Source organism: Pagrus major, chromosome 15 (assembly GCF_040436345.1).
Source record: "Pagrus major chromosome 15, Pma_NU_1.0".
NCBI lineage: Eukaryota > Metazoa > Chordata > Actinopteri > Spariformes > Sparidae > Pagrus > Pagrus major.
This window is the reverse complement of record NC_133229.1, coordinates 22,291,357-22,317,569: the sequence shown is the minus strand read 5'-3', so window position 1 is coordinate 22,317,569 and position 26,213 is coordinate 22,291,357. Positions and strand designations below refer to the sequence as shown.

Below are 26,213 nucleotides of genomic sequence, written 5' to 3'. Positions count from 1 at the left end.
ATCTTTGCTAATACTGTGTTGGATTGATGTTAATGTGCATTTTCAGACTCATAAATAAATACTCACTAAATAGTATGGTACACCTTTAAATATGAAATGATCCACTGAGCCAAAATGGTCCATTTATGAGCTACAGTAAAGCAGAGGAAGCACATTGCAGTCACACCTACTGCTCAGTGCAGGGTGATTCTGTTGAAGAACCTTTCCAGCCACAAAGGTGGACAGGGATATTCTGTTAATTGGTTTATGCATGTCAGCCGGGAAACTCAATTGCAGGATATCAAAGAGGACTGAAACAGCTTAACCCAAATAAGACCTTTACCCGACTGCCAAAAGTCCACATATTTTTCCTCAGTGTCTTCTGAAGCTCATGTAAAACGGGGGAGGTTAATAGGTGTAAGCGCACATTGTCGGCCAAGCAGGACAGCTCTGCTTTCTCCTGATCAACACTCAGTCACCACTTTGCGAGCTTTCTAAAAAATTTATGAGGGAAAAAGAAAATCTTTCCGGCATATGGGTGACGACGCATTTCAGTTTGGATTTTCCTGTAAGCCGTCTGTTTCGTTGTACCACAGGAATTCAAAGCTCTGGCTCAGTTAGAGACAGCAGAAGAGAAAAACATGGGTGATGATAAATACTGTATGGTTGAGACATTACTGTTTATGGCAGCGTGTTGGTGCCAGTCCTAAACAGTGTCTAAGTACATGGCAATAAAGGAAGGAAGACTCATATTTGCTGTGCTGGGAGGATGGTTTGTTTCTTGCGAATAGTTACACGCAATCCTGCAATTAAAATGAGCTAACAGTGCTTTGTATGCAGATGACAGTCAGCTGTCTGTATATGACTCAAATAAATTGTGTATATATGCATCCAGGCAATCAATTAACTGCTGAATCTTGACAGCAATCTGACCACAGGAACTTTTTTTCCTAAAACTTTCACACTGTTAAATTTGTGAGCCATCTGCTAAAATGCTGCCATTTCCACACATACACGTCTTCCTCCCTGAGTGCTCTTCTAAAGGGTGATACACAAAACTCAAAATTCAGCCGAGCTGCTGCGACGCCGAGAGGTTCAATGACTGATTGCCATAACTACAGCTGATGATCACAACATGTGACACTTCCTTAAATGGGCCTGAGTCCATGGAGGTAGACCAATTGGCAGGAAATAAGGGCCAAATTGACTGGGAAACAGATGGAAGAGAATCAGCCACTAGAAAGCCTATGATGGGAGGGAACACAGGCGGAAAACTTGAAATAAAGGCCAAATAAAATGAACTATGGAACATTAATTTTGGAAGCTTATAACAGAATAAAGCAATTTCCTCCCTAAAATCAATTAACCTTAAACTGAGATCTATATTTGTCACTTTGAGGGCAAAAAGGTCAACTCCGAGCAGTGGCATTCGGATCTGTCAGTTCCACATTTGAACTCATCTGAATCAAGAAGTTGAAAACATCTTAAGCGATCTGTAACACTGTTCTTTGCTGTATTCTTATCTAATCTTTCCAAGAAACAAGACACAAGAGAAAGACATAGAGGCCTTGAAAACTTGCCAAACAGCAAAGCATTCTCACCCTTTCACATTTCTTGAAAGTCGTCCTTCTAATGAGTTCCGCACATAGACAAAATGTGAACCGTCACAGCCAATTTTAAGACAAATCCAGGATTCATTCAGTCTTTGTATTCGGATAAATCAGCGCTGACGGCAGCACGGGTCTTATCGACCTCCCAAATAAAGCTGCAGCTCTTCAAAGGCACAAACCATGATCCAAATATAAACACAAGGGTCACCTATCAATGAGATTTAAAAGGAACCAGCTACCTTCTTTAAATTTGGCAGATCTTTATATATATACTAATTCTAGACTGCAACAAAAAGGATGTTTTTCTAAGCTCTAGGCCATCCTCATTAAGACAAAACCTTCATTTATTTTTAACAATGATTGAGGAGGCAAAAAAAAAGAGGGAGAGTGGTAGAAACCAACGAAAAACAGGACTTAACAGATAACATCTCGCATCTCACATCTTACACAAAGAGAAGGAGAAACTGAGAAATGAGAAGAGGGTAAGGCCTTGAGTATACATGTTTTGGTGAGTAGTGCTGAATATGAACTTTGTTTGTTGCCAAGAAAACTCCACGGGGCACCTTGAATTTCCTCTGGCCTTTGTATCTGGACCAGGTCTTTCAGCAAAGTCACATCTGATGGTTATGGCTTTGCAGCACTGACCCTGTGGTGCAAGAGATACAAACACTGAAACAATGGCTGGTGGCGTGCGCAATATCTGGCTCTTGAACTGCACTGGAATACCTGCCGGGTTGATGCAACATCTACTGTGAATGACCACTCAGATAAAATAAACCTTTTGTCATCAGAGCAAATGACTCATGGCCATATTAATGAATCTCCTGTGTTGAATCGGGGTGGGCAAACACAGGCACACACTTCCCTGCGTTTATCTAGCTGACTTCACTCAGCCGAGGTCAGTGGATTACTATCAGTCTTGTAGGGCCGGATATGAAAGCTTCATATAAATCTCTGTACTGCAGGAGCTGTACAGCAACAAGCACTACAATTCCACAGTAGAGAAGTAGAAATGTAGAGGATGTCAGGGTTTAATATAGTTGCCCCATTTACTCTGTCCAAGTGAGAAGCATGGCTGTTATTATATACTCTTAGAGAAACAAGAGAGCTATAACAGAAATGATACGAAGAAGAAAATAGAGTATGAACCTTGGCGAAAAGATCTCAGGAATGTGCCACTTCAAGTAAGCCTCTGTGCTAAAGGACACTTCATCGCTGAATTTAGCTGCATCATGTACCCTGTTTCTGCCGTCATTAGCAGCCTATTGATCCTGATGAAGCAAACACTGTCAGGTAATAACAGATCCAAGCCAAGCCACATGAAATTACAGTCAAATGAATTCATATAAAGTGCTTTAAATAAACAGGTTGTTCGCAAAAAGTGCAAAGTGCATGAGTCATCAGTGGAGGGACGAGACTTGAATGGGTTGAGGGTAGTTATGTGCCCAGAGTGTGAATTAAAAATCCGAGCGCGGTCTCCACATCATTAACCCTTCGCAGCTAAACTGACCTTACATGTTCATTTGATCTGATCGTGTTGTGGGGAGTGTGGAAGTGGAACGGGGGTGAGGGGTGCGGGGGCGCCCCTTTGATGCTGTAATGCAAAATTTCTTTTATCTCTCGTGGAGCGTTTGAGACCGGGCCGCCTGTCCAAAAACTCAATTAGAGCCACTCTGAATGTGAGCCGACAGCACAAGAGAGGAGGCGTGAGGTGTGAACGGCACGGGGGGGGGGGGGAATAAATGCAACCATTAGGACAAATGGGACCACAAACTGAGTAACACAAACAAAAAGAGGAGGTTTTTAAGACAAAATCTGCTCTCTTTAACCGCATGGGGACGGAAAATCAACGGCAATTGCACCAGCTCTGCGCCTGGTAGCAAGATGACCAAGAACAACCAAATTCCTGTTTATGAGTCGCTCTGCCTGTTCCGATTTCCAGCTGGTGAACAAATAAGCTTTTCATTGAAGTTCATGTTAATGGTTAGTATTGTGTTTCATGGATAATTGAAGGCAGCTTGCTTGACAAATGATGTGTATCCTCGCTGCACGGAGCGAAATTCCTCAGCCCATTTAGCAAGCCATCATCCAGGGCATCATCAGCACAAACACCACCAAGTAGCATAAAAGCATTCAGAATCCCAAAAGCTCAAAGCTCTTAGCGTGCTCACTCAGCCGAAACCTGTGTGGGTTGTTTTTCCTGCCCCCGTGAAGTATATTGTACCTTCGAGACAAGGTGTAAAGAAAAGGCGGTGATGGGAAAAAGTAGGAGGCTGGAAGGGATGACAGGAAGAAGAGGAGGAATATGTGTCTGGCAGACCCCCTCAGTATTCTTTCGTGACTGTGAAAAGAGGCATCGCAGCTCAGGTGAGGAGGGAGGAAAGAGGAGAGGAGGGGAAGTGGAGGGGGAAAGAAGCATAGGCACGGCTTTTTACATCAGGCCTTTCATCTCTCTCCTGCCATCGGTCATCAGAAATGGGAGAACGCCGACCCCCAAACCCTTCGTTCCATTTCCATTCAGCTCAGGACCGGCTGAGACTCGAAGGAATGAGAAAATAAAGAAGGTAATATTACAATGTCCCGAAAGGACCGAAAGCATTATTCATGAATTTAACTGCATTGTCCCAGCTCCAGCACCAACAAAAGAATATTCGAGGTTTCCAAATAAAAATGGTCCTCCATCAGGCAAAAGCTACTTCTAACTTTCATCTTGCAAGACTACTAATAATCATGAAATACTTCCCGTGGATGCTGGAGTCCAAAAAGAAGTAAAAAAGAAATCTAGGCAAAAGGTCAAACAAGAACGGGAACAAACTTATATAAAATCTAGCTCTCTGTACCGTATGTAACAAAAACAAACACACAGTCAAAGAAAAAGGCTTTTCTCACACATTGGAGAGACACCCCGGGTGATTTTTAATATGTTGTGGCCACACTATAATTCGACGTGTATAAGACTGAGAAGTGTTTGTGTTTTCAAGGGGATGGCTTCAGAGAGAATTATATGTTTACCAGTTTTGTGAAAACGTGCCTTTCGAAATCATGGGAATAACATCTCTGGGCCATTTGTTTGTCTTTTTCACAAGTTATTTGTCCGCTTTGACCCTTTAATGCTGCACAAACAGCAAGTCATAAACAGTCGGGGTCGGACGGGATCTTCACTGAGGGAACATACTGAAAATGAGATCAGAGCTGCATCTGTGCAGCATTTTTAAAGAGAAGCTGCAATTTAAAGATATACGTATTATTTAACATTTCTGCATTAAGATGTCTAAAAACAACGAGACCTTTGTTTTATATTTTGTTGAGTTTTGTAATGCATGATCCCAAATGTAAACGTAACAAACGTATGACGTAACATGACATCGCCATAATTACTGACATCATCAAACTACTTATTTCCTTTTCATTGTTTTGATTGAGAGACATATCGTGGCAGAAATGACATACTGTGCTTTTAAGCTTAGAATTGTTCAGACACAAAAAAATGGAAACTCGACAGTATTGCTGAAAACTAAAATACTACAACACGTTCATACCATCAACAGATAAAAGGCTGTATGTTCACTCACACGGTGATGAAACAGCAAACAGGTATCTTTTACTTTCCCCTGAAAAGCTGCGGTAAGCCACAGTTGTGACAGCTGAAGGGTTATTACCAATTAGGCCAGCTGTGTCTCTTTGCCTGTGTGACTGAGGGGAGTGAGAGAACAGCTGAGCCTGTCACAGGAGGTGAAGAAGACAAGAGAAGATATTGTAAAAATCCTCTCGTCAGGACCACAGAAGTAGAAACAGAAAAAGATTTAGAAACTGAGCCCAGTAGCTGATGAAAAATAAAACCAAGGAATACATTTATAGATACCAGACTAACTGCTGACTTGTGCTAAATGGAGCAGCGAGCTTTTCCCTTCTAAAAAACATGTGCCCACAACATAAACAACATTAGCTTTAAAGATACACTCCGTGGAGCTCACAGATGAGCTGGAGGGAAACTCAAGTCGTTTGAGGGAATGTTTTGGTGTTTTCACAAAATCACAGTGTGTCTTACAATTTATTTCATTTTGCAGCTTACTCGTTGTCCAGTGGGATGCCAACGACCTTATCTGTAGGGCACAATTTATTATCCAGTGGAGAGATAATGATGCTGAGAAACATAATGACGTCTCCACAATAACTACACTTCTATTTCAGCTTCTATTTCAGCTGGGTTTGATGAGAGATTTTGGAACGGAAATCCAGACTAATTAAAACAAACTCAACATTACACTTAAAGCAACTCATGCAAGAATTGGTATTTTCTTTGTCACTTGGCACCCCAGCAGTTTCAGGTTGCAACTCACTTATACACCACCGTTAAAATATGAACAGCTGTAGCCTACACGTGTAATTGGAATGAGTCAACAGCTTTTCAAACGGCCAAACATGAAGCAAGTGCAACAACACAAGAGCTTAGCAGGCCAGATAATATTACTTACTAGTCCAACAACAAGAAGGCCAGCTCGGCATCTGTCTTGGAGCCTTTTACTCTATGAAGAAAACTTCACACAAAGCCTCTGTGCTAGCATTGTAAATACCAACAATCCCATGGTGCTCCAGGCTCCTAATCAGAGTAAGCTAGCTGCACAGCTAACTGAGCTAACTGAGCTAACTAGCTAACGGCAGCTACAGTTAAAAGACTACCTTGGCATCTGTCTTGGAGCCTTCTACTTCGCAAAGCTTTTGCTCACTGCCTCTTAGCTTCCTCCTTCAATGTCCTCTTTGGTCTCTTTGCCTCGGTCCGGTTCCGTTCCAATTGCCCGCTAGCTTGGCTCCAGTTGTGAAGCACATTCTGGCGCCGCTCCCTGCCAGCATTCCCAGCTCCGGGCCTGAGAACCTCCTGTGCTAGCAGTGTAAACACCAACAGTGTGTTCCGAGCTCGCAGGCTGGCCTGTGCAGAGTCAGCTAGCTGCATGGCTAACTGAGCTAATTGAGCTAACGGCAGCTACAGCTACCATCAGATAGCAGTTACTTAAAGCTTTTTGGCCATCAGGAAACTGCTTAATCACAGAGAGTTGAGGCAGAGCAGCTGGAGGACCTCAGAAGGAATACAAGAAACTTGTCTCCAATATGATCCAGTGTGTGAAATAGAGCCGTACGGCGTTATGTCCTTCTCCGAGTAGATGTTCCTGCTGATCCAGGTTACCCAAGCAGAGTAGTGATGACAGTCCGCATTCTCAGTGACTTTGAAGCTGTTATTTTAAGGTAAAATTGTTACATAATGTTGGGTTAAGTTCTTGGTGTTTCACATCCATTTGACTGAAATGCATTTTCTATCATTGTGGCTCTCCACCGTTTTGTCTGATGTACCCACACAGCTCTGTCAGATGATCTACCTCTTTATTGATGCACCATTCATGTCCAAAATGTGTTCATTTGTACCCATTTTAAACTGGATCTTTATATAAAGGCGGACATTGTTATTTTACATTTTTCATACAATCAAACTGTCAACTGCAGACGTACCCCCCTGAGATACAAGTACCTCTGGCTGGGAGCTGCTACTCTATAGCACACTATAGCCTATTTAGGGTTTAAGCGGGTACTTTATTTAGACGAAAAACAAAAACACATTAGCATCCACAGCAATGCTCTGTCACCCACTGTAAGACAGGAAATCATGTGTTCAACGCCTGAAAATACCTTTCGTACAGATGCACAGGAGGTTGGGGAATAATAAGAGACATAAAATTATGAAAAATGCAAAACACAATCAAAACCACATGCATCAGAGAGCACATCTTAACAGCCTTATTAGAAAACACCCATCCTGTCAACACATAAACGGATCCATAGTTTGCCATATGGAGTGAAACAAATATGGAGGCTCATGCTTCCTGCACTCCTTTGTTTCTTCTCTGCTCTGCTGGATCAAGAGTTAATTCTGCTCAGAGTGACTGTGGGCTGCAAGTGACAGCAGTGAATTAATGATTCATTATGCCCAGTGTAAGCAAATAGTGAGCCGGTGATGGAGGAAAATGGATTTACGCACATCCAGCGCCAACCATGACATCTTTGCAGCTTTTAAGAAATATTCAGATACCCACGTAGAATTCAAAGCAGCGCTGGTTTTGAAAACCACAGGATGAAAAAGAAACATGCAGCTCAGATCCACACACTTTTTTTGAAAATTGCTTCTTAAGAAATCTGAAACCCGAAAACTTTGACGTTCATAATCATTCATTATGAATGTGATATATTGCTTGCTCAGCCAGGGGCTTTCTTCTAAATGAATTTTCCATTTTCTTTTCATTCAGGTCAGTCACTTGAGTCTCTACCTCTTAGCCTCACCATATGTTCAGAGGTACTATAAAAACAGCCGGGACTCTGTTAAGTTTGCAGGGTGTTTGATGCTGCAGAGGACATCATAAAAGTTTGATCGTTATGTCAAAAATATTCCTCCAGTTTGGGATTATTAATGCAGAGAAAACTGCACAATTGCAGAACGTGTACTACATGCACATTCCATTAAGAGGCACAACGCTGGTTTTACTGATGATGTGCTTTGGGACACTTTGTGTCAAACACATCAGACTGTTTCACTGGTTCAGAACTCGTGGCGTAGCTATAATACGAAAGCTCTATTAAGGTTCACACATTTGAGTCTACGAACCTCTTAATCTACTGTGTCCACAGATCACCTCCAGGCTGTAAATTCAGCCGAGCATCACAGATTAGAGTCTTGCTTCTCCAGTTCCTATTTAAGGGAGAGTGTTGTTGAAGTTCACAAATGTTATATCACCCCTTCCTCCTACCTTTCCCCATCCCGCCTTACTTCTCTATCTTTGTCACGACCCAAGAGAATAGCGTGAATGAATTACAGCCCAGTCGCCAGGATATAATTTTAGTAGTTAACGCTTCTGCAAACCACAGATACCTCTAAGTATCATGTCATCGGTGCTGTACCACTTTGACGTTCGTACATGTTTATTACCTGACTTCCACATCAGGAGGTGGAGGGAATGGTGGCGGCGTTACAGGCGACGAGGGTGACCGCAGTTCGCTTCTCCATCGCAGTGTTTGAAAGTGTGAAACTACTATTTTTATCACGGGGCAACTGTGTTTCAACATTTATGAGTGATACCACTGGGTCTTTTTAAGGAGACCTAGGGACATTTCCAGATGTGTATGTGGCAACAAAACCAAGTGTGTTTAAAGAAACCTCAGGACTTTTCCAGCCATGCTTGTGGCGACCTAAACTGGATATTTTTCATAGGAAGTCAGGACATTTCCAGCCATGTTTGTGGCAAATAAGACTCTGTGTTTTTCACAGGAAGTCAGAAAATCTCCAACCGTGTTTGTGGCCTCAAAACCAGATGTTTTTATCCTTGGGACACTTGCAGCCATGTTTGTGGTGACTAAAACAGGTATTTTAAACCAAACCATGAAGTGGTTTTAGTGCCTAAAACTAACCAGAGCTTCTTTGCCCTAAGAGCTTGGGTTGATGTTCTTAAAATCTTAATATCAGTGGCAACAGCATGAAGAAATGAAATAACACATCAACAGATGCTACAATCGTTCAAACTCCAGAGACAGGAAGTGTAAAATGGATGGTCTTATTCAAACAGGACTTATGAGTAGGTTAAATATGGAGCCACCGATGTCTCCAGGTCGCCTGGATGTACAGCGAACCATCTGCATGTGTCACTCTGATGGATGAGGCTGGAGCAGAGATCGAATGGCCTCGCTGTTTCGACAAGCCTTAGGTTGGGACCCATCCTGTCACTTCCACTGACGGATTGGTTGCATTGAACACGAACACGCCCGTACAATCACGGCGACAATGCTCCGATAATGGCAGTGAGGGATTTTGTCTGTTCCAGAGGCGGGTGGGGGGGTGGGGGGTGTAGAGCTAATCAGTGTGAAGCGTGCATGCATTTTTGTAGCATATCTATCAAGGAGAAAGTAGGAGAGTAAATGCTGCGAGTCTGTGGACCAGACTGAATTTAAAAACGCTGAAGAAACGAAGCCCCAGAATCACAGTAAATACATTCAGTGCATAGGACATGAGGGATTTCTGGTTTCATTCCCCTGCAGTCCTCTGAATTATGTTACTATGAAAGAATTGATTTTCTCTTTCAGACACCCAAAGACTGCAGAAGCTACCACAGAAGTAAATCAAATAAGGGGGTGAGGGATTTATTAGAAACACAGCCTGAAAAATCTCCTAATAGGGACACACTTTCAGAGCTGTTTCAATAACAATATCACATAAGTAAACTTCTTTTCTTTCATGCTGGATACTGTAGGGCATATTGTTAGGACTACAGTAAGAATGAAAAACTAAACCAACATCCTTACATTGATATGAATAAAGTGATTATTTTCTTTGAGTTATTAAATTGTTGCGGCTCAAGCGGCGGGGATGTAACGATAACAAACTTACGTAACTAAGCTGAAAATGTTTATGCTTTGGCAATCGTGATGTTTTCAGATTTGTTCTGTAAAACGGAGAAAGAAAAGTGACTGCAGCTCCAAAAATGTCTGCCTCGAATGCAGCCATCTGCAACACGAATTGTCATTTCATTTTTTCATGGCTCTTTGAACAATTTCACAAGAGAGACAAATGAATTCTTATTCAGGCTCTCGGTCTCTCACACAGTACTCACAGTCAAAATGAGATTTCGTGAATATGTTTGGTCGGGGCATCATCGGAAGCAGGTACCTGTATTGTTGTCCACACACATGCACCATTTAGCACTATTTGTGTTGTGCACCTCTAATTATTTCCACAATATGGATATGAAATCCAGTTTTGCAGGAATGTTGCAAGCTCACAAACAAGTATGCTGCCGAGCCTGTTTGACATGCCTCTATGAGAAGACTTAAAGTATAACACTGCTTAAATCAGCATATCATGTCAAAGCTGCAGGGATGAATGTCAAACTGGTTTTAAAGGGACAGTTTACCCCAAAATCAAAAATACCCTTTTTTTTCTCCTACCTGTGGTGCTGTCCATCTTAATTGTTTTGGTGCGTGTTGCTGATTTTTGGAGATACTAGATCGCACTCAAAGCGGATAAAAAATAAATGTGGATAATCCACAGGCCTCTTGTTCTGAGCCGTTTCATGTCAAAAACACAGATACTGATAACAGGCCGGGCCGATAATAGTTCAGACAGGAAACTCCCTATTTGCGGATTATCTTAAGTAACCAGGTCATGATTTCTGGAATGGGACATTGCTGTTGAGTTTTAAATGTATTTTTTGTGCAAGCTGAGAGCCATCTAGTTCCTCTAAATACCAGGGAAGGCAGACACCTCTACGGCCGATATCTCCAAAACCTGGCTTCTCACACTAGAACAGTTACACGGACAAACAGATTTTTTTTCCCCACCCGTTAATGAATTATTCAGTTAACAGCTGCAGCTGAAACGTTTTGACCAGACAATTTGTCTGGATCAAATAACCTGATTAGAACAATTTTTTTTTTTTCTTTTAAGCGTTTATGACAAATTTCTCATTTCACCCTTCAGCAGCTCTTAAAACTATTCAGCAAGGAGACGAATAAATTTCGCTTTTAGACACCTGGCGCTGCAAAGACTGAAAACAGTCAAAACATATGAGTCGTGGAATTTTTCGACTGTCTGGAGTCTCTAGAGTTCATCAGTATTCTTGCCTCGATGTTACAGTTCAGCGACAAAGCATTTCACTTCAGGAGCCAAGTGGCCTCAATCCCAATTAAAACATATACATGCGGCAGTAATATGATTAACTTTATTCACCTTAGCAAAGGATGGTGCTTGGAAACTAACCATGGAATTAAGAGGGAACCCAACACTGGATTGTGAGCAATGTAAATAACCTCTGTCACATCCTGATTATGATATATAGACACCAAAGTGCTTTTCTTAAACTTGCTGCCAAAGCTGAGATACAATAAAAGAGGTCATTACCAAACCAGGGACATGACTCAGACTCTCTTTCATTCGCTCTCCAAGGAACCGTCGACCACTGTTAAGCTATTATATGTCCTCAGATCCTGATATGTAACGTATAAATAATAAACACAGCGGCGGCGAAGAGGTCACAAGGTTATCCCGGCTCCCCTGGTGGTTTTCAGCAGTTGAGGATTAAGCAGGATGTGACTGATGTAATGATAGCGGCTTAAGGAAAATGAGGCAGATGACTACAAACTCTAACTGCCCCTCCACGTCTTTGCTGAAAAAGAGATTTAATGAGATTAATTTAAAGAGCTTTAGGGAGACTAATCTGGCTTTAAAAAAAGAAAAACGAGCGGTTAAATAAACATGAACAGCAGAGAGGAAGAGGTGGCACAGTGCGAGAGAAAACTTCAGGAGTTTACTCAGGGTCACCGACAACATGTAGCCTTTTTAATGCAATATCATTACGGAAACGAATGTGTGAGCGGAAAAGAGCTGCAGCAGTTTAACGTCCCAGCTCAAAGCCTTCTGGGCTCACACCCCCAGTATTTACAGTATTTATTGCATCTGCTGGTACACAGCAGCGCACTGGATGTTTTAATTATTTAAACGGCTATGAGCAGAATTATTATGTAATTATAGCATCTGTTTAATTGTTCTGACGGCAGAGGTTTGTGTTTGTAGACACATTTAACAATCCAAGTTCAGAGGAAACACACTGCAATTGTTTTTTTACTTTAAACTAGAGGGCATAAAGTCAGAATTTCCAGCCATGCAAACAGCACAGCTCTATGAGTGTCAGTCTGACGGTCACCTGCTCTACCACTTTGACCCAGACTCAAATATCTCAACATCTTCTGCATTGACTGTCACGACATTTTTTGGTTTTGAATAAGATATCTCGACTGTCATTGTTTGGGTTTTTGTTTAGTCATCCCCTGTTTTATCTCCTCATGTCACGTGCAACTTTCCACTTCCCATCTTTATCTGCTTTCAACCCATGTCTCTGCGCACTTGTGTTTTTTCGTCTGTTCCCTGGTCCTGTCTCCCAGTCACGTTTTACCCGCGTTTGCTGCCTGTGTTGTACTGGTTTGTACTTTGTTTTTGGTTTGCACTTTGGTTTTTGGTTTGTACTTTGTTTTTGGTTTGTACTTTGTTTTTGGTTTGCACTTTGGTTTTTGTGCTCATGAATTTTTACTGTTTTGCTGCCAGCCTTTATGCCTGCCTTCTTGTTTTGGATTTTGAAATGTTGGACTTTGGATTTTATGGACTACAGTTTTGTTTGCATTAAAGTTTGCTTTTTGTCCTGTTACCTGGCTGCCTCTGTATTTCTTGCATTTGGGCCCATTTTTGCAGAATCTTAACAGTACGAACCAACTGAAAATGGAGAGACGAGGTATGAAAATAGACAAAGACAGCAGGTGGAAAGTGACACACGAGGAGATTAAAACAGGAAACGACTAACGATAAACCCAAACTACGACATCAAGAACCATCGAATGGACTGGCATTAAATTTGCTTCTGATATTCATGTCCACACCAGGATGACTGGTTATCGCTTTGAGTATCCCTTAACTACTAAGGGTCTTGTAGGTAAAGTCTTTCAATTAATTCTTACTTACTTCAAGCAGATGTTCACATACATAACCATTTTTGGTAAGAACATAATAAAAATCATATGATCAAAAACGATACATTCTTTTGCAATAATCTAAAAAGTGTTATTTGCAGCTGTGAATTCAACCGTGTTCTGGATTAAACATTCATATCAAAGCACAACAAACACAGACATCACCCATTGGGCAATCTTTTTGATAAGAGGTGGTCTGAGTGGAGAGAGACACAATTTCATGGCAAAACGGCTCACAAATCTGCATCGCGCCTCCTAATCTATTTGAGCACAATATCAGCTGTGCTAATTCATTCTCCTCAGCGCGAGCAGGTTTGTTTGGAGCAGAAAGAGCCACAAACTAAAAACTAAAATGGTGTCTTGCTTTGTGCCTCCGCCAGCTCTGCTGCTGATGGAGAATAAGAGCCCGTAGTGTCCTTTGTCTTTCTTGTTTGCCACTTTCATTTGAGGAGATTTAAACTGAACTCGATGCCAGGAATCCAGACTTTCATAAATCAAGCTGATTTAACCATTGTATTTTCATGTTTACATCATATATTTGGTTGACTAAATATTGATAAATAATAAGCTCCCACAAATCCAGCACGTTGCCTGTATATGCAATAAATATGCCCAGCTTGGGTTATGATTACATTTCAAAGAAACACAGAGGGTACTAAGCCAATAAACACTTTTCTTTTTTTTTTCTACCAACATAACCCTGCCAAAAACTTTTGTATGGAGATGTGCCAGGCAATTCCATCCATCCTCTCATGCCTCTGGCCTGCTTTTCATCTCAAAGACACCACTAAAGTTAATGTACTCTGGCTGTCTTGTCCTCCACCAAATCTCCCTGTTTGTGTAATACCTCAGAATCTGATGATTTGAAATTGGATTGAAGGCTAAAAAAAACAAAATACTTCCACAACTTTTCCTTGGCATAGCTGTTCGATAAGGCCTGCACCTGATGTTTGTTGTTGCCAGAGGGTTTTGCACAGCTGATAAGGATGAACAAAAAAACAGATGACCAATCCGAACACCTACTGCAGTGATTCATGTCGTTGCACTTCTTCCACAAAGCTTTGATGTCATGCCAAGTTACACACATTCCGCCGATGAGCTCGAGATTATTATCACTCTGCTAAATGGAAGTAATCCCCGGGGAGGTGTTAGAGGTTTTCACTGCTCCATCCACAAAACACGGAGGAGTGAAAATACCAGCAAGGGAAAGCTGGCATTCACCGATCATGACAGGGATCGTTGCTGCAGGGGGGGAATAAAGACAGTTTATATAAGGATTACACAATATGTTGTTATTGAATATGGGAAACTTTGTTTTATCCGCTATCAGACAATAACGAGATTGTAGCTGATAAACAGAGCTAATAATACAAAAAGTTTTAACGCAACAGATCTTATTAAAGCTAAGGTTAAGAACTTCTGTTATTTCATCAGGGAAGCAGGGAATCGTCAAAAAAATCCATATCGTGCATCTCCAGTTTATTTTGCGTTCATGTGTGTGAGACTGCCTTGAGGCCGAGGTGCACGGTGTACGACTGGGTGAAGGATCTCAAGTAAATTCAGACTCAACATTCAGAATCGATATGTATCGATACTTCATAATCTTTGACAACACTGCTTGAGGCTGCTTGACGTGTTTTAGATTAGTTGGAGGGTTATCATCAGTTTCACGAGAGAGATATTTCGCCTCTGCCTTAATTTAAATAAATGTTACTTAATACTGGTAAACTTATCCAATACGTCTTTAAAAAAATGAGTGAAAGGTCCAAAAAAATGGCTTATTTGTGTGGTAGCAGATCTTGTTTGTGTATTTCATCACGTAACAACACTCTGATGAATATGGCTTTGTACATGGGCCTGTCGTGCACATAAAAAGAGTGAAGAGCTAATTGTAAAGGGTTCATCTTAAAAGCAAAATGTTCAATCTGGCTGATGGACTAAGGCTGCTTCACTTTCTCTTCCTTGTAATCAGGCTGTTGTCTGCTTGTTACTCTTATGCAACACTTCAAATCCCAGCAGGGGCGTTAAACATCTGCGTCCCTCATGCCTGATCCTGTCTCAGCTCTCCAACCTGTCCAGAAGACTGCCCCACTGGGCAGTAAATCAGTGACGATAAAGTATTGAACCAACCGCTTCTTCAGGCACACACTGACAAGACAGTAAATTGGTGGTGAAATTTTTTCATTCCCTTTTGTTGCTCTAGACTCATGTAAATGTCAGCTGAGGATTTGACTGGCTGGCCCGAGGGCTGTGGGTCTTGTTGGCTTGGATTAATTTTCCTCTACAGAGTTTAGCCAGAGGGCTCGCTCCACAGCTCATCCGAGCCTGGTACAAGTTCTACAACCCCCTGTTTCTTTCTGAAATGTCAATCATCCTGCGGAAGGAAAGACTGAAATAAAGGCTCTGGTTTGAACCCTTCTGAAGAATTGGCCAAAAATGTCACTCTTGCACCTGCTTCAGGGAAAACTGGGAAATCAAAGTTTCGAAGAGAGTTTGTTTTACTTTACTTTGAATGTGTCGTTCTGACTTTGACATTTGGTGGGAAGGCAGGTGATAAAACGAAGACTACACAAAAGACAACCTTCAAGCACCACTTCCAGTGCAGGTAGAACAAAGAAAGTTTGGTAAAAGAGATAAATCAGGTGAATCCATAAAAGAAAAAAAAAAACAGCTGGGTAAACAATTAACCAGTCATGAGGGTGACATTAAAGTAAAGATCAATAATTGATCCTCAAAGCATGACTGCACCATCTGCTTAAATTCTCAACAGTGCTATTCAGGGAAAAAATAAATGACAGATGTTTGTTTTAACGGCTTCATAAGCAGCACCAAAACGATCAAAATATCATTTAAGTGCCCTCTGACTCAAGACATACGTAGCAGCATCTTTACACTTTAAGGGTGCTTTCAAACCTAACCTGTTAAAATGGACCCTGGTGCATTTCCCAGGTTGGGTTGGTTCATTTCGGCTGGTGTGAAAGCTGTCAATCGAACCCTGGCGTGGACCAAACAACCGTACAGAGACTGCTTGGAAAGGTCTCGGATCGCTTCCAAGTGGAGTTTGTTTTTGGTGTGAGAGCAAGCGGACCAACCACAGGATTTATGATAATAAATATGTGATTTTAGCATGATTTCAAGTGCTTCCTTACTAATTAATCTGTCTGCTCAAATGGTCACATGTATGCATGTCAGTGGGGCTGTTTGGAGTCCTGCACTTGTTTTGGAAACTTTGTATTAAATGCACTTTAATTTCAGAGTAGGGCATCAAAATGGGTGACCTCAAAACTACTGTTCTACGTGATATCACACCTGTCACAAAACACACATATTACTAAAATATGATACTAATCATCAACAGGAAACCAAACAGGAAACATTCTCAATATTATTAATATTGATTGTATCCTGCTACATGTGCTGACAGGTTGTTAAAGGTCCTATTTGTTGATCATTGAGTCTCATTCTGAACTTTTCTTACAAATCGGACCTTTAAAGCCCATTAATAATTGCGTGACAGCGATCCCACAGTCATAAGCCCAGAATCATTAATGTACAGGACGCGTCCCTTCCAACCTGTTTCTACCCGTGGTCATTATTCAACATGCGGTCAATACACAGTCTAAAAACACATGCATTACTAATAGTTATTTCTTCGTGAGCTTTGTGACACCAAAGAACATAAATGCACGTCAGATGCATTAAGTGCTGCGTAAATTGCTGTGACATTTGATTTCCCCGCATGGGTCCTGATGATGCACCAATGACATCATCATCATCAGACCAGAACTTTTGTTGCACTCTCAATCTATGAAACAACACAGCCACAAAATCAAATCAACGCCTCAGTGACATCAGACCCCAAGCTGAACACAGCTGTAGGATTTTGAACAGCAGCACACACACACACACACACGTTAGCTTTTACAGTAGAAATGCTGCTGTTTTGCACAGCAGCTCCCCACATATCTTATCAAAACCCCAGTTGGCAGCAACTCGGCATAGATATTAGCTCTGACAGGTTGGCACAGCAGCCAATCAGCAATTCCAAATCCCCTTGGAAAAAAAAAACACTCGCTCACCTTTTTTAAAATCTGGGTCCCATGAGCTTGTCAACAGTGTCCCTTTATCTGCATCCAGAGCTAAGATCCTCTCCGTAGACATAATGACCAGCCCCATTCAGCCTCTCTTGTGCCATATGCTGCTTCACAAGTACTTTTTGATCGGTTCTGATGTGGAAAAAGATCACTCGCGCTGTTTTAATTGTGTGACAGGTGTTAAATAAAAGAGAAGCAGAGACAGGCCTATACTTCGATGTAGATTACAGAGGGCTATTAACATAGATAAGCAAGGACGTGCAGACACGTTGATGACACGAGAAAACTGTGTGATTATCCACGAAACAAACACGAGACTGAAGCGATTTTAGTTCTTTAAACATGTCTTAAATATGTCTTCTGTCATTAGACTGCGAACAAATGTCAGGTGAAATGAAGAAGGCAGAAAGGATCAATGATAAACCGATTATGTTAGAGTTAAGTTCTCCACCTCACTCCAGCCTCTGACATGATCTGGAGATGGAGCTCTACAAAGCCAAAAAATGTGATTAATTCAGGATGTGTGCTCGAGCCGAGTGCTTGATACACAATTTGACTCACTTGATATGTGGCTAATGAGCTGGATTACAAAAGCGAGAGGGAGTCAAGCAGAAACAAACAACTGGAGAAAACCAAAAAAGGGCACAGCAGGCATCATTCTCAGTTGTAATGTGCTTAACGCTTCACAGCAGAATCCTAAAAAGAGCTAAAAATTCTGACACATTTATTTTGACGGGAACCTAATCGCACAGCAGCATCTAGTCTAACTTTACGATGGAGTGATTGGACTTTAAACACTTTAATTAAGTTTTAAATGAGGAGGTTCTTGTTGTGACATTAGTGAAATATGATTCATGAGCTCATCATCTCACAGCTGTAATGAAAAGGTATCCTCACTAATCAGAAATATTTCTGTCTGAGCACATTAAAGGAGACAAATCAGGCTATATTTCGTTTTCTTCCTCTCCTTCAGTGTTTTATAGGTTCTGTTGCATGTCAAAGGTCTTGAAAGTTAAAACGGTCAAAGTCCGCACCAACGGGAGCTCCTCTCTCCCACAGAAAACCGTGCTCCTGGAACGCTTCGTCAGTAGCCCCGCCTTAAATTCGGTGACTTTGTGACATACACACTACGTCACCATGTCATATATTTGCATAATTTATGCCTAACGGCTAGTTTGGCACATAAGAATTGCTCTGTTGTTGTTAGCTGGCTCAGGCGTGTGTGAGCTGACCAATCAGAGCAGACTGGGTATTCAGGAGGGGGGCCTTAAAGAGACAGGAGCGTCTCTGCAGCACTGGACAGTATGAGAAAACCGATGTGTTTTTTGAGCATTAAGGCATGTAAACCTATCCCAGTAGTAACCCAAAATAATAATGTCTCCTTTAAATGATATGAAATCAGATCTGTATGCTCACTGAAACGAGCATCCAAGAGTTAATGGAGCATTTTTTTTAATGGAACGACTAACAGATGTTTGTTTGTCTACAGCAACATCTGTCAGGAGGAATGCTGTCCATGAATTATTAACTTAAATGCTGATTTTATCGACCAGCAGCTGTGACAGAAATCCATCCACTCATCTCGAAGTATAATAGCATCTGCTTTTACCGCACAATGAATGCAGCGTGTCACGGTATGTGGTGTCCTTTAGATTCCTCCAGCCTGAAAATTCGATCAAACATCCCGCTGACAGAACACCATCATCACCTTGCAATCACGAGCCATAAATGCAAACTGCACAGTCTATAGTGTTGCCTTAATGTCAGGAGATAGCTTCCTTATGCGTGTCACACAATATGTATGATGATTGAAAGCATTTTAGTTTTATTGTGAGCATTTATCCCATCGTACATAGATGGATATATCTTTTGACCGGAATAAAAACGCCGCATTGATGGAAGAAAGTAGAGCGCGGACGTGCTCTTTGGAGAATTCAGCAAAGTGGAAACAAGAATCAATAACTTTCAAAGAAAACTTGGAAGGAATTGGAAAAGAAGCTTTGTGCCACAGCATTATCGTGTTTTAGATAGATTTTTTTAATACTTTAAAAGAGACTTGTTTTTGTTCAGTTTCCCTTCATCCTCAGCAGCATTTCCCTCATATTTACAGTCGTCTAGTCAATGCTCTCAGCTCTTCCCAGGATTACGAAACGGAAGCCGATACAAATGTGTCAACCGAGGGTAATTGCTATCTTATTAACACTTGCAATGACCAGACCCTATGAAAAAATTAAAGGCGTGGGCGATCCGCAGATTTTACTAAGAGGACGTTCAGCTCACATTTCCTCAAAATGTTTATGAGGAGCTTGTTCTTGTCGGAAATCTGTTAGTTTTACTTAAACTCCGATCTTCCAGAGCCACTGTGGATAGATTTTCATGGAACAGGACTGAGCTGTATGTACTTGAGTTGAATTTACAAAGCAATCTTTAACGTAATCAATACTGTGTGAAACTACATTAACTCAGAATAATAAACAAGCCATCGATGACGGCAACATTAATCGGAGCAAAGAAACGTAACGCTGAATATTGAGAGATCGAGGCCGGTCCAAGTCAAACATCCATCACCATCCTAATGTCCTTTCTACGTGTTACACTTGAGCTGGAGCTGATGCAGAAGAAGTTTGTTTTTTTATTTACAGTACACATACTTCACTGGAGCTCTATAAGTCTCTGTTGTCTTGTTCGCTGTCTCTTCTTCCCCCCCCCCCCCCCCCCCCCCCCCCCCCCCCCCATGTATGATCAGCGCAGCTCTCTTCTTTATCCCTCCCTCTGGACCTCCACTGAATGATGTGTAGCAAGTTGTTATTGATTTTATTTGCCGAGAACAAAGACGGCGAGGACATAAAAAGAGCCGTCATATATTAGACATGAATCTGAATCCCTCCCCCCCTGAAGTGAGGTTTACATCGTCAGGAGAGCCGAAGTAAAGAAAGCAAGACAGTTTCTCGGAGAGAGGCGGTGACACATGGCAGAGGATGTGGGTGAATGATAAAGAACGAAGCACGGAGAACGTTAAAAGAGAAAAAATAAAAAAAGATTACAAGTGCAGCAGTAGAAGCCAGGGTTTGCTAGACGGCTCCAAACTGTATGGAAATACTGGCGTGGATGGCAGCACTGCGGGATGTTTCTAAATGCAACATTCACAGTCACGGCTGACAGATTCAAATGTGCACCCACCGGCCAGTTTATATACCTAAAAGACCTACATGACCTCAACCCTGCCTCTATAAATCACCCTCTCCTTTTCCTGGCCAATACCTGACCTCTGAACTGTTACTCACTTGTATTATCTCGACTTGTGTGTGTGTGTGTGTGTGTGTGTGTGTGTGTGTGTGTGTGTGTGTGTGTGTGTGTGTGTGTGGATAGCTGTGTGCTGAACATACACAATATCCTAAGGTAAACACAGAGCAGCGTTGTTAACAGCCCTGAAGTGAGCGCCTTATTGCCACCAATAAGGGGCAGCTCCAACTGAGCTTGTGACAACTAGTAAAGGTCAGCGAGTGATAAGTGTCACCTTAACAAACGTGGTGTGAGCTATAAAAGACGCAATTGCATCCTCAGGGCACCTTTATTGGAAGTAATATAACCATGATACAACAAAATAAATTGCAACGTCAATAACGTGATATTTGCGTGAGGCGCCAGTATAATTATGATTGAACCCCGTCACTGGTACTGTATCTAAACTCATGGTCGTGTAAAATATCTGTGAGAACGTTCAAGATGTCAAGATGCTTAATCAGACCTCTGAAGTCTGTCAGTTGCTGCGGTTACATGGACAATATTTATATAATCTGCTGAAATCCTTCTGCTTAGAGATTCCTTCTTAAATGTTGAAATTTGTGCCCGTCTCTGAGTATCGGTTACATTTTCAACGTCGATTAATAGGTTAATGATTTATCATTAACATCCCTTGTTGTAAGTGACACTTCTTCTGTGGGGTTGATGCCAAAACTTTAACGGGAACTTTGCCGATCTCAACCAGCTTCGTATCGCTACACTGTTGGTAGTGTAGGCAAATGAACAATGGTAAAACTTCTCTGCATTTTGCCGCCAATAATCCACGAGAGCGTAGTCGCATCAAAAAGCCACCCCTGGGTCTCTCGCTCTTTGATCGAGTGAGGGGCGCTTCACCAAAACTTTGATCAAACTGTCAAAACTAGGCAGTGCTGATAAACTATACAGCAGGATTTAAATGTTTTCAAAAACATATTTTAGTGTACTGTTTGGACTGATTACTAAATTGTTTGTTACCAGTCAAGCACCGCATATATATGTTATTCCAATCAGGGAGAAACGATCATACGAAGTGTGTATGCATTCCTTCTGATCGGGTCAGATCAGGCTGGTCTCTTCCAATTGATGTGTTTACACGAGGCATTCTGATTGGGTGATTATTCATATTATTAGTGAAATATTAGGGTCCATGAAAGCATAGCTAATGTCTTCCCAGCACTGTGTCTCTGAAGCTAAGCAGATCCTGTGAACATGGGACAACAACAGTAGCTGCCCAGAGCGTGGAGACAAAGACAAAGAGGCCGAGCACACACCCCAGAAGGCTTTACTGTAACTGCAGCGTGAGGCGGCACGTCTGCTTACTGGAGAGACAACAGAAGACGAGAGAGGAAGTGCAGGGCTGCATAAACACAGCTGTTTATGGACAAGCCGACACTGATTGACAGCTTTCTACCTGATGCTGAAATCACCGCCTCCATCAGCACTCAAAGTCTGGGCAGAAAACCTCATCTAACAACACATTTAAGGGCCAACTGCAGGGAATCTGTGTTACTGTTTTAATAATTGAACCGAGATGGAAAAGTTTCTGCCCATGCACCCTCTAAAGATAGATACTGTGCTTTGCTCTGCTGTGGTCTGCGTGGCTGTGAAAGTGGATTAGACGGGCTTTAACATCAAGACGAGCTCTAATGAAACCCAGTGGGGGAGTTAGCCCGTCTGTTTGGCCAGCTGACTCCCGTAAAATACCCATCACTGTCTCCTGTTGCCTGCTCTAAAAGTAGCCTGGTGGTGCCAGTCAGTGCCTCTGGGTTATATTGTTTGATTCTATTGTCTGGATCATACAGCAGCTGAAACTCTCCGTTTAACTCCATCATGCATGTTTATTTCATATTCTCGTGTTTTGCAGTTGCACTTTTATTGAACCTGCCTTTTTTAATGATATATATATATATACTGTCTGTGACAGTGTTTTTATCTAAAACACATTAAAAACTGAGAGATATTTTTGGTAAAAAAACAGGCTGAAACCTACCATCTTAATTTAGTTTCTTAAAGGAATAGTTCGACAATTTGGGAAATATGCTTATTTGTTTACTTGCCAGGAGTTAGATGTGATCATGTCATATCTGCATCCTGTTTAGCGTAGATTAGCATAAATATTAGAAACAGTACTTAAACAGCCCAGAAAAGCCCTTGACTGACACCTGCCTGGACACTAAATGTGACGTGAAACTCAATTCAAACAGTGGTTGCCATCATATTTGTCCCACTGTACATGTTTCTAAGCAGTAGACTTGCTTCAAATAGCTGATTTCACTGAAATACAGCTTAATCTATGAAAAGCTGCAAAAAAAAGCACTCAACCTGCTGATATAAGGCCAAAAATCACTTTTACTGTGGGGACACTCAGTAGGAAGTGAAACTCAATTAAAACCACGTTTTCCATCATATGCATGAATCATATACTTGCTTGGAAAAGGTTCCTTCACTTGAATACAGCTTAATCTAGTGTGCAAAGGTGCACACAAACACTTAACAGCTTGACTGGCTCATTAAACTTCATGCATCCCCTTTGTTTACTCCTTACAAACATCCAAGTGTAAAATCAACAAGTTGTGGAGTGAAGTTGTTTTTTTACGAGGACTCTTGGCAGGAAGCAGTGGTCATATTGTTTTTTTTACCTCTGAAGGGATCCAGGCTAGCTCTTTATCCCACTTTCACTCTTGATGCTGAGCTAAGCTTACCAGCAGCTAGCTGTGGCATCACGTTTATTGTACAGATATGAGAGTGGTATTGATTTTTTTTTCATCAAGTGTAAATCAACTGTGATGTCACCCATTGGTTTGTGGACTACTTTTTTTAAGGCCTTGAGTTTAGCATAGTGACAGCCACCATCTTGTGACCATATTTGGAAAAGAGGGTTGAGCTGGGTAAAAATAATTTACAAAATTAACATCATGCTGTATCGAAGAAGCCTTGAGACTAGAGATTGAGACCATAATCTCAATAGAAACTGTTTACTGAGGTCATAAATCAACTGAGAAGTCGTTTTCTCATAAGCTTACATATAATCTGACTTACATTTGAAACCTGTAGTTGCCCCCTTCTGGTGATTACAAAGAATGCAGGTTTAAGGTACTGCCACATCGACTTCACTTTTGAGGCATGGGAGGTATGTCCATATTTTATACAGTCAATGCTTTTCATCTGACTCACAGCAAAAAAATGCAATGAGCAAATTTCCAGAAACCTCAAACTGTTCCTTGAATGATTAGACTGAATTGTAAGAAGAATAAAGTACCCAATCTATCATCCCTCTTATTCTTCTTCTCAATTTTTTCAACAGCATCAGAACATTTTCACCATCTTGGGTCTAATGAGCCAAAAGCCCCAGCATCTGTGCTCACGCCAGCACCCACGCAGAACTACAGGTACAGCAGAAGGTAAAAAAAAGCAGAGACATTTTCATCCTACTTGGAGCCAGCTACACCTCAACCATCAATGTGCCATCCTCCACCCACAGCCCATTTGGGAAAGTCATAACGATGATCAATAAGGCAGCAGCATTGTGCACAACAAAACCATTCATCAAGAGGGGAAAGCCTGAAAAAATATTACTCAACCGATATTGACCGGGGCTCAAACAATACATCAAACTGCGAGAGCTCTATTGCTGTTCACCTTTGTCTCTCATCCTCTCCTGCATGTGTCTCTTTTTCTGAATGTCCTCCTCCACTGCGTCTCTCCCCACAGCAGGCAATGGAAAGTCACAATCATCCAAACACATTCCTGCTCCACCTTTAACAGGCCGTGCATTCACCAATGCGTGACACTGAACTTGACTGCACTGTTCCCTAACAATGGCTGTGTTGATATATTGATATAAAAACACACTGATTGTGTTGATATATGCAACACATCAAAATGTTAAACTGTAGAGGTGGGGATACTTTGTGAATCACGTACGGCGTCTGTGTTGTCAAACTCACACTGTGGCTCCTGTGATGAATGGCTGCAGGCGTGGACTAAAAGGAAAATATTTGCACCATGGCACAGATGCCATTCCCTCTGCTCTTACTCATTATCCAGCAGCACAATGTCAAAGTACCCCCAGGTCACTGAGAGGGAACATTCCTTCACATGGCCATCTATGGGCAGCATAAATAAACAGGCACCCCAATTCATGAAAGCCCTCCACTTGCCATGTAAGGACACGATTAATTTTCTCTTCTGTCCACAGCAACAAATATCAGATCACCAAAATAATAATCAATGTGCCACAGGAAGGAGAATACGCACGAAACACAGCCCCTTTCTGGTGACGACGCTTATCTTCTGTTTGATTAACTTTCACTCAAGAGATAAGAACAAGATTTTTCCCGTGTTTTGATTAACTTTACATGAGCATATTTGCTTCAGAAGCCACGTCGCCCCCCTTTTTTTTTTTTTTGGAGGAGAGTGCAGAGCGCAGAGAGGGTTGGGCAGGGATGCTGAGCCGGCCAGCAGCGGGGTACAACAACAGCAGCAGCAGCAGCAGCAGCAGCACTTGTTTGCCAAACTTGCATTCAAACAAAAGCACATTTAATGCGGAAAAATGCTGAGTTTAAATCCGCTTTGGAGACAAACACAGGTAATCATTAATATGCTGTTTTGTGTAACTTCAAAACGCAGCGTTGCGCGGCGGAATAACAGCGGCAGGGAATCTACTGTCAAGTAGAAGAAGTAGAAGACGACTTTTCTGTGCGTAAAATATCTAAAACTTTCCACTTTTATGTCTCGTGTTCACCTACCTCATAACATTTATGTGCGCAGCACAAGTAGATGGGAAAATGGCAATCCAGTCAAAGTTGTCTCGGGTCCATGTTTGGCACAGCAGCAGTACGGCAGTCCAATCTACTCAGATCTGAAGCGCTAACAGTACAACGAGGCTCGCCACCTTCTCCCGTCAGCGAGCCGTGCATTGGACGGCGATGCGCGGAGCACCGCGGGATCTCCAAGGGCGCACGAACAACCAGCGCGTCGGGATTGGTCAGAGCGGCCGTGACGCACCGGCAGGTGGCACACCCGGCGAATAAAAAAAAAGAAAGAAAGTCCAGATTCATTCATTGATAATAGCTGTGGGAAACTATAGGAGCTCGACACACACACTGGCACATAAAACCGACAAACAAACCCTGTGGGAGTCGTTCAGAAATGTCAGGGTCTTGCCTGTTTCATCGTCGCCTCTCCACACGCTGAGTCTACGCTATTTTTTCCGTTTTAATAATGGGACAGTGACATCAACCAGAGCTTCAAGCTGTTTAATTTGGCACAAAATACTGAGCCATTTCATTTGGCACCAGCAATGTCCCTGTTTTGTAATTGCAGTCTGTTTCCAGATGACTCTGCTGCTGCAGTTCTCTAACAAAGGAGTGCTTCTGTTTGCCTGCAAGAAAATTAGCTATTTCTCATATGAAGCAGCCAAAATTGGTCTCAATGATTGGTTTTTAAATTCTTTATTAAAACAGTTTTTATCCTACTGACGGAGCTAAGGAGACCTGACAACACGCAAACAAAAGAAGGACGAGGAAAAGAAAAAAGCAGTCGCCTGAGTGAGTCTGGGGATGAGTGCAGACACTTGCACATAAATAAATTACAGAAAAAGTATGAAGCTGAAAAAAAATCATTTCATTTGTCCATTTCACCCAAAGAGGGAAACAACCAGAGGTGGCAAAAGCACACATATTCTTTCCTCAAATAA

General features: G+C 41.8%; 1 protein-coding gene across 1 annotated transcript in view; it reads right to left on the bottom strand.

Moving 5' to 3' along the window:
- The window catches only part of chrm3a (cholinergic receptor, muscarinic 3a), an 87,517-nt gene extending 62,116 nt beyond the window's left edge, over nt 1-25,401 (bottom strand). The window contains exon 1 of the mRNA XM_073482252.1: nt 25,264-25,401. The gene's annotated coding sequence lies outside the window, so the exon portion shown is untranslated. The remainder of the gene's footprint in view (nt 1-25,263) is intronic.
- Between the last annotated feature and the right edge of the window lie 812 nt (nt 25,402-26,213).